The sequence below is a fragment of the Oenanthe melanoleuca genome, chromosome 5, assembly GCF_029582105.1.
Source record: "Oenanthe melanoleuca isolate GR-GAL-2019-014 chromosome 5, OMel1.0, whole genome shotgun sequence".
In the NCBI taxonomy this organism is placed as follows: domain Eukaryota; kingdom Metazoa; phylum Chordata; class Aves; order Passeriformes; family Muscicapidae; genus Oenanthe; species Oenanthe melanoleuca.
Genome location: NC_079339.1, coordinates 34,766,622 through 34,776,152, shown reverse-complemented (window position 1 = coordinate 34,776,152; position 9,531 = coordinate 34,766,622). Strand labels below are relative to the sequence as shown.

General features: G+C 41.6%; 2 long non-coding RNA genes across 3 annotated transcripts in view; both read left to right on the top strand.

Moving 5' to 3' along the window:
* Nucleotides 1-68: 68 nt before the first annotated feature.
* LOC130253891 (uncharacterized) lies at nucleotides 69-4,091 on the top strand. The gene is made up of 3 exons (XR_008840626.1): nucleotides 69-175; nucleotides 1,125-1,609; nucleotides 3,662-4,091. It is a non-coding gene; the product is annotated as an uncharacterized LOC130253891 (long non-coding RNA).
* A 117-nt stretch (nucleotides 4,092-4,208) lies between these two features.
* The window catches only part of LOC130254429 (uncharacterized), a 38,534-nt gene continuing 33,211 nt past the window's right edge, over nucleotides 4,209-9,531 (top strand). The window contains exons 1-2 of one of the 2 annotated variants that reach the window (XR_008840709.1): nucleotides 4,209-4,294; nucleotides 5,765-5,800. This is a non-coding gene — a long non-coding RNA (uncharacterized LOC130254429). Of the gene's footprint in view, nucleotides 4,389-5,764; nucleotides 5,801-9,531 lie in introns of both variants that reach the window. The other variant, XR_008840710.1, reaches the window with a different exon arrangement.

Genomic DNA, 9,531 nt, shown 5'->3' with positions numbered 1-9,531 from the left:
CCGTGCCCGGCAGCTCGCCCGCTCCGGACGGGCAGTGCGGTGTGAGGACTTTCCCGTTCCCGTTCCCGTTCCCGTTCCCGTTCCCGGCTGAGCCCCTTTGCGGTTTGCTTTCCCGTCCCTGTCCGCGCACCCCTCGATGTGCCCTCCACTCAAGCTCTCCAGCGCCTCATGTCAGGTGTCTTTACTCCAGATATCTTGGGGAATGCGAGCGAGGTGTTGGCTGCTCGCCACAACCTCTGTCCCTTGCTCGAAGCTGAGCGAAGGGACGAAGCTGTCATGAGCTCTGCGAGGGGCTTTAAGGAGCTCCGAGGGGCTCCCATGGGCTGTGAGGGGCTGTGAGCGCCTATGAGAGACTCTGAGGGGCTCCGAGGGGCTGTGAGGGGCTTTGATGGGCTTTGAGGGGCTGCCGAGCTCGCCCCGCCCGCCCCTTAGGCCTTACCTGGTGCCGCTGGGCGCTGCAGCGGGGAGAAGCGGGGGATTTAAGCCTGGTTGAATCATTCCAAAAGATGGAAATACCCTACCCGCTGTTTCGGGTGTCGTTTCTATATGGTCTAAAACGTTAATACTGCAGGTGCCTGCCTTTCATTTGAGTAAAACTTTGCTTAAATTAAATTAAAAGAAAAAAAAAAAAAAAAAAAGAAAATAAAAAAGAAAAGAACAGCAAAACCAAAACAACCACCCCCTAAAAAGCAAACCAAACGAATCAAACCAAACCCCCCGCTTGACAGCCTGGTCCGTTTCCGCAGCTGAGTGCACACCCGCACGTGTGCTGGGAAGCACCGCTGGCGCTGGAGTGCTCTGCACAGGTCACTTGGGAATGGTGGGCAGAAGTGCGCGTATTTTAACGAGTGCCCTAAAATCGCATTTGTGCCTGCTGTCAGCATACACTGTTTGACTTCTGCTGGGACAGCTGTTCCCGAAATGAACTTTTAAGTATAAATAAGCTTTCAGACTTCATAGGAATTAGGGTTTGCCGGGACAGAAAATTAAATGCGGGCGGGCGTTGCAGCCAGCCCTGAGAGCAACTGGCCTTGAAAGGCAGCTGCTCATGGCAACTCGCTTTAGGGCTTTTTTTTAAATTTTTTTTTATTTTTTTTAATTTTTTAATTTTTTATTTTTTTGAGGTAGCATAAAAATGCCCTTTGTGAAATATCTCTTCATATGATTGAAAATAAATATATTTGAGAACTCTGCCATCCGTTTAGAGATATGTGGCCCATATAAGCAAAATAGGAAGCATGACCGGGATGACCGGGTAAATTATTCGTAATTTATTGCTTTTCCGGAGTTTAATTCAAGCAAAGCACAGGACTGGTGAGAACACGATACCCCTTTCTCCCACAACTTTGATCGTCCCAGGAACACATTTTTCTGCTTCCCACACAGGATAAAGGTGGCGATGCTTTCCTCATGACAGGGTCTTCTCCTACGGGAGCATCTCAAATGCAAAATTATGCAAGGCGGATGATGCGGATGTCAGGAACTTCTGCTGGCGTTTCTCTCAGCTACTCAGGATCCCGAGATCTTGTCAAGAAATTCCTGCTCGTCAGCAGGCTCCCTCCAAGCTAGAGGAGCCCTCGGGCGGATCGGTGACAAAGGCCGCCAAAAGGTGCGTGCCTGAGCGCTTCCCCCGTGCTGGGTCTCCCGCAAGTGAAGCCTACCGGGCACAATTTTTGTGGCAACCCTTGGTCCCATTTCCTTAGAGCTGAGGTATTTAAGAGAGAAGGGCTCAGTTTTTATTTTTAGAGGAAAACTTCTGTGCAGCCGAAGGGCGCGCAGGGGCCATGGCAGCGCTGGCGGGGCAATCCCGTCTCCCGGCGAGCCAGCGGGGCACTCCCCGCTCCCTCCCCGGTGCCGTGCCCGTGCTCCCGCCGCCCGCTCCCCGCCAGCCCCGCTCCGGGCCGGCGTACGGAGGCGGCACGAAAGCCGAGCTCAAGCCGGCCGGAGCGGGGGAGGTGGTGTTGGCTAGTCCTGGGCTAATGTTTCAGCTTCTCTGGTGGCGAGAGCAAATCGCTCCGCAGAAACTTTTGTCACACGGGCTGGGGTGTTTGCCGCAGTTAAATGTCCCGGGAATACCTTTCTCCGGAGGTCGAGGGACAGGCAGGAAGAGCAGGGAGAAGCATCCCATTTATGTCGGGAAATACGGGAAATGCCTGAACAGAGGGAGACTGCTGCCCTGCCACACAGCCCCACAGAAACCTCTCTGTCCTTTGTGTGAAGAAAGGCTTTGTGCAAAGATCAAAAAGCACAGAAGAAAACACTAATTAAATTTTAAGCCCTGTATTCCACTTGGGTAGGAAGCATCCTTTCTGTACCTTGCAGTTCACTCGCTGGGAAAATACATTCACTCATCCTCATTGCAGTCCTCCATTACCTCCCTCCTACATTTTTTCTTTCCTCTGATTCCCTTTGTTTTCTGGAGGTTTGTGTTTTTGGCTTGTCCCTGCATTCCTTTCAGACCTACAATGATTTCCTTTACACCTTCTTTGCAAAGGCAATTTAAATCATCCTCCAAACCATTTGGCATTGACTTGTGCATGTCACCTTCAATTTTGTGTTCAAGAGGTTCTGAGCTGTGCTTGAATGTTTTGGTTTGAAACCATGCTTGGGAATGGCATTAAGGAGTTGCCAGGAATGCTGGTATGAGACAGGCAAGCTGATGCCAGGCTGATGGAGCACACACATGTGCCTGCTGCTGGGCAGCCATCTGTAGCAAGGCTGTTTGATGCCTTAGAGACAGGTGATTTGAAGGACTTTAAAGGGGTATATGCAAATGTCACATTGCCTGTGGACACAAATCTTTTCCTGACATCATGGGGCTCAATTTGTTAATTCCCACCATTACCTTAGTTAGGTTCCTTTCTCAAACATTAGTTTTTGTTTTGTTCCCAAATAACTGTCTTGCTAGTAAAACAGACTCATATCCACTTATGAAAAACATATAGAATAAATAAAAATATTCAAGACAGAAGAAGGAAGCAAATGATTGTGGAAGCAGAACCTAAAGCAAAGACTGTCACACAGGATTTTTTGATGCCCTCTGTGCTGGGTGGCAGGGGAAGCTCTTGTTTATATAAATATAATGTATGCATGCAGATATACAGTATAAAGCAGCACCAGAGCACAGGCTGGAGCATTGGAGCTCTGCCACTGTCCCTGTCCCATTGCTGAAATTCTTCTTGGCAGCCCTTTGTCCTCCAGCACCTGCTGGGCTCCCAGCACAGGGGTTACTCCAGGCTGGAGTCAGTGTTGTCTCCTTCCTTTGGAGGCAGAGAGAGGTCACACACAGACCATGGCAGATGGGCAAGGCCCCTGGGGACAGCTCTGCAGGGGCCACAGGGACAGCAGGCACCTTGCCTGGCATTGCACAGCCTGGAGCACTCTCCAGGAAGGCTTTTCTGGAGTGGGCTTTCTGCCACAGCCAGAAGCAGTGTGGAACCAGCTCCAGTGCACCAGCCTGGCAGCCTGAGCACGACTCTGGCTGTATGCAGGCCTCCCCTTTCAAGAGTTCAAGCATGACTGCCAGAAAAAACTTCTTGATGGGCAGCAAACCCTCATCTACCTGCAGTTTATACCTCTTAAATTAGCCATTTATTATATACAGTAATTGCAGAGCTCTGTGAGGAGGGACTAGATGTGAGTCTGTCTCCTCTCCTACCAGGATTTTCCCCATGACAGGGAAGAGGACTGCCCATCTCTCACCCATGATCAGTACTGATGTCGCCTCTGCCCTGTCCTGTTGTGTGCTCTCCAGATTAACCTGAAGGTTGGTCCTTACTATGATGTCTGAGGAGATTTTAAACTTTTAACTATATTTGTTACTGTGGGTTCTATTGCTATTTTAATTCAAATAATTATCTTATATATTTCACTAATGTGAGGATAAAAAAAGAGGCCTGGGGACCAAATAACACAGGTAAGGGCAAACAGATTAAATTTACTTCACATATAAATTTAAAAAACACATTTTAAAATTGTAATGATTATTTCAGAAGTTGTTAATAGCTCTGGATTAATCCTTGTATACTTAGTTTGGGATATTATGAAGACCTTTGTTAGCCTAGAGGTGTATTTTTATTGCATTTTGAAAACTTTTTTGTGTTAAAACTTTGAGGACTCCTAAATAATTAATAAAGACAAGGATGGGGACCTGCTTCAGTTTGCTGCCCATTCACTCTTCTGTTTGACTTGGTGCAGGAATGCACTGTGTGCATGAGTAAACTGCCAGCCAGAAAATCTCTTTTGTGCACTGAGAACCGGGGATGCTGGTATCTGTGGTGAAACACAGAGGGAGGTGTGTTTTTTTGAAAAAGAATTTCAAATCCTGTTCCTGTAGCCAGCACCTGTAGTCTGAGGGTTCAGCCATCTCTTCAGTCAAGAGCCTGCAGGTACTGATTCCTGTTTCAGGGGCACACATTTCTTGGAGAAATATGGATCTTCCTGTAAGTGAGGCACGTTTTTCTGTCTCACATAAACATTGTGTTAACCCTGGATGGAAGTGCCCCATCAGAGCCTGCCTGTCTGTTGTTGAGTGTGTGGCTTCTGTTATTCCTGGCTCTGTAGTTGGTGAACATGCTGTTCCTTCCACTTCCTTCAGCAACGGTCATCTGCACATTTTGAGGGTAATCCAGGGCACCACACACACACACACACACTGCAGCCATTCTTAAAAACACAAATTCTTTGTCTTTCCTTCATGCGCACTTACATTTGCACACAGAATTTGCAAGTCTCCAGAAATGAAAAAGACATTTTCGAATTTTATAAACTGAAAATGCAGTGAATTCAGTTTATCCACTTTAACCCCTTATAACTGGAGTAGAATGGAACAAGCAATATCTGTGGGTTGGAATTTGAATTGGCACCTTTTGTTTTGATCATTGTGAAACGTCCATGAAAAAGAGATAATTGAGAAATATTTGTTAATGTGCATGCAAAGACTCTCTGCAGTGTGCTTTTATTTCTAGTCCAGAAAAGTACATCTTGCCAAAACTACCCAGTACTTGGCCATTTTGACCAGCAGAAATATGTCACTGGTGGGTTACCCAAAATCAGAATAATGCAAACCCATTCATAACTCTTTTATTTCACTGGTCTTTTGAATACAATAAACTAATGCAAATGAAACTTAGCTGTATTTCATGAATTGAATTACAAAACCCATGGTTTTGCTGAGCATGATTTAATCATCTACACAGATGGTTGAAAAGAGCCACTTTTCAGGTTTTAGAAATAACAGACATTATTGTACCTGTATCTCTGTATTATTACAATCTTTTGTTTAAAATATTTTTGCAGAATTTTAAGGACAGCAAAGTAAACAGATTTATGATATCTATTTAGATACCATTATATCTTTATTTAATACTGAGATTCTGATAACAGTCAGAGATTTCAGAAATAATTGTGTTTCTGTCAAGTTCAATGCAACATAGGCTTGTAGGAGAATAATTGTTGATCCAGGGCAGTTTGTAGTCTCTAGAGATGAAATGTCTCTTTTTTAAAATCAAGGGCACTATAACCTCTCAATTACAAGGATGAAATTTCTGTTCAGATTCCACTTTGGCATGTATTGTAAGAATTTAGGTGAGATGAAAATGTTTTATAGTTTCTATTTTGATTATTTTTTAAAAAATCAGACACTTGTTGTTAAATCATTATTTTTTACAATTGGAGCTTGATTTATTCTGCAGAATTCAGCTCCTTTAGCTAGAACTCATATCAGTCTACCAAGTGGTAAACTTGGCTTTTGACTTTTTTGCAGTTGAATTGCTACCCATCTCCAGCAACAGATGGAGCTGTAAGTATTTTTCTCTCTAGTCCTTCATTGCTCTTTTTCCCCCCTTCAGTAGTTATTTGAGTATATTTTCTTAAAATAGGAATTATTTACCACAAAACGAATTTACCTCTAACTCCAAGTTATGTACTGCTGGAAACACAACTTCTCCATTAACTTCATTCAAGGTATGGAAAGGGTGGGCAAGCTACAGAGCTGAATGCAAATTGCTTGCAGTTTTCTTTCTCTGAAGGCAATGGCAAGTGTCAGCCTTTTTTCTTCCTGCAAAAGTAAAGAGCTGTGAAGAGTTTGGGGCATCAGAGAATGGTGGCTAAGGATGCCAGGATTTATCTGGTGACTGTTTTTTTTTGGTAAGGGTGAACAGGGGCTTGATAAGATTGCTTAACTCTTCTTGAATCAGGCAGAAAGAATACTTCACCCTGTGCATTTCCTTTGCAACAAAAACTAGAATTGTTCTGAAACCCATCCTCAGCCAGTTTCATCTCTCATCTCTACTTGGGCATGTAACTGGAGGGCAGCCATGGATTAGAGACAAAAATGCCACCTGCACAGGGATGTGCAGAGTGATGGTTTCCTGGAAGGGCAGTGGTCCTGGTGTGGGTGCTGAGTATCACAGCCACAGACTGACTCTGGGGGTGAGATACTCTGCTGGTGAAACCCTGCCTTTCACAGGAATGCCCAGTGAAAGGGTACACAGTCTTAAGGTCCTCTAAGGATGTACTGAAGGCCTTTTCTATTTTAACCTCTGTGAGCATGTATGTTTGGCCTTTTGGGAGGCAGTTCTTTGAGCCATTCTAGTGCTGCACTGCTGTGGGAAGAGACAAGCCTGGCTCCTTTAGAGAGAACACGAGTTTGAAAGGAGAAAGCAAACAGTGTATTGGCCTTTAGCTCTGCCAGTTCCAGTCAATTCAGAGAGATAACTTATTGTACAAAGAGTGTTCAGCACAGTGTTGGAGTGAATAATTAATTTCTTTAAAACTTGTTCAAGTGAATGGTAGTTTTGAGCTATCAGAGATTTCTGGATTTAATTCCTTTAACACTGTGTTCTGTCTTGTTAAATGGGTCTTAAAAACTTATTCAGATCATGAAATCAAAGAGTGGAAATATTTTCCCCTCCAAAACAGCAGAGATTAAAAGATAGAAAAAAAAAAACAATGCCTCCTTTATTTTAAAAAGTCATGCTGAATGATGAATACAGATTTTCACTTTGATGCAAAACTTTTTTTTTTTTTTCTCCTGTCAGCTATTGCCAGTTTGAAAGAGATATAAAATATTTTGAAATAAAGAAGCAGTACAGAAATTAATGGCCATTCCATTTTTCCCCCAAGGTGAGAATTTTTAAAAACAGGTGCTGCTGTAACTCTTTGCAATAGAAATTCAAGATATTTTATTCACATATAACCAACCTAGTTTTGTAGGACCAGAGTCTCTCTGAGCCCATAAGTTCAGAACTGCTTGGAAAAATATTAAGAGTAACATGAGTTATGGTAGAATTGCTGGAACTGTTTAGGATGACAATATTTACTTTGATGTCTCTGAGACTCACACCCTGTAAAGGATTTAAAGGCCATAAACTTGTGTGCTTTGTTCTCAGATTTTTGTTTTAATTCCTTCTGGTTTTACTGATATTTATTTCCTTTCTTTTGTCACTGCTGTCTGTGTTGGCTCTTAAAATCTTACTCAGATCATGATATCAAAAGAGAGGAAGTAGGTTCTTGTATTGTCCAGCTTGGCAGGCAGACTGGTTAATTCTGAAAAAGGGAGTGTGGAGAAGGATTTGAAGTTCCTTATTTGTTACCTCAAGTATCATCACTATTCACTACCTCTGAATTGCACATTTATTTGTATATAGCATGACTTTAGCTATTGTAGTGTAAGTAATTTCTTCTAGTAGTAACAATTGTGACACAATTTGAGTATTCTTAGAAAAGAAAATAATAAAATTTAAAATTAATATCTGAACCAAAAATTAAAGCATTTTATTTCAATTTGATCACAAACTAATTATTGGTATTTTATTTTAAATTAGGGTTTCAATTAAAAATAATGGAATTTTAATTGAAAATGTGAGCAATTTTATTATTAAAGCATTGAAACCCCCCTGCTTTTCTGAAATAAAACGTCTGAATTTGATATATTAGAATATTCTAATATTACTGTTAGTTAAAGATAGAAATATCAGATTTTTTTCCCACCAGATTTAATCTTTCTAGAATATCTGTTTGCAGTTCTGTTTTCTGAATAATTCACTATTCATAAAAATACAGTTCTTCAGGGTTTTTATTCAGATTTATACATTTGCTTGTGTGTGTGAAACAAGTACTGTAAAAAATATTTACATGTATCACTTGAAAATTAATGGTCAGTGCAAATAGGTTAATCCACAGTTAACCCTTGTAGGACTCAAGTGTCCACAAAGCCAAGTATTTTTTGGTACTTCTTGCCAGCAGCAGATGTGGCAGTCTCACTCTTCCCCCCTCACCCCCCCCCAATGGATATATTTCTCCAAGATATCTGCTTTTATTAACAGCATTTGATCTCTCTCTAATGAGGTGACCACACTGCAGCTTCTTCAAATTCCTTCCCAAGAAGGGTACTTCGTGTTCAGATTTTTTGTTTATGTCACACAGTGTCACAGAAAGGGCTGCTGCAACCCTCAGAAGTTGATTTATTGCAAGTACTCCTTGCTGGGAAAGCTGTTTTTATTTTTTGGTAGTATATATACTTTTAACTTTTAACTTTTACAGGGGAAAATTAAACTCTAAATTTTTTTTGTTTGCTTGTATTGCAGCCATTTAATTAACATTAATTGGTCACATAAAAATTAAGAATGTTTTCCATGAAACCATGCTAAAGGAATGCTTAAATACACTTTTTAGATGTTTCTGATACAAATACCGACAATTTCTTAAAAGAACACTGGTAGGAGGTCCATTCTTCAGTTTTATAAACACTTCTGTGCCTCACTAAGGCCCACAAGACCTGGGATAAGGCCAATGTAGACCAAATACAAGTTGGCTGATACATGTGCAGGACTTAAGGCCAATACAAATGCATTTATGAAATGTGTGTGTATGAAAAGTCTGGGGAAAACAATTTGAAGAAGACCACCAACAAATAGATCACACATGAACATTTCTTTCATGTGCCTGAAAGAGAATCATTACAAATATATTTAGACAGTTTTATCTGTAGATTGTAACTTACCATAGAGCAGGAGAGAAAATAGTGTTTTACTATTACACTCAGTCTGCAAGATGTAAAAAATAACCTATTACCCCTCATTGTAGAGTGGTATATTAATTTTTTAAAGAAGTATTTGTAAGTGAAGCAGTTGATAGAATGGAAGAAATAAAAGCCTAAATTTATGAAGTTACTTTGTAATATGTGTCTAAAGAAATGTTTAATCATTTAGCAAATGCTACTCAGAAATGCTAAACTGAACTACTAAAATATATGCAAGTTACCACTATGAATACTGTACTTCATCAGAAGATTTTAATAATGCATTAGGTGCTTGAAAGATAATCCAAATATGAGAAAAAACCAATTCCATCTGCTAGGTAGCAGATGAAAGTGAGATTGGTAAGACCCAGGGGCTGAAGCCCGTGGCTGTGTTCACGAGTCATTCTGAAGTCTGTGACTGTGAGCACTGTTCTGCCTTAGCAAGGCTGCAGATTTGCACTGTTTGTTAGGAATAATTCTGTACTCTAACTTTCAAAGGGAAATGTCAC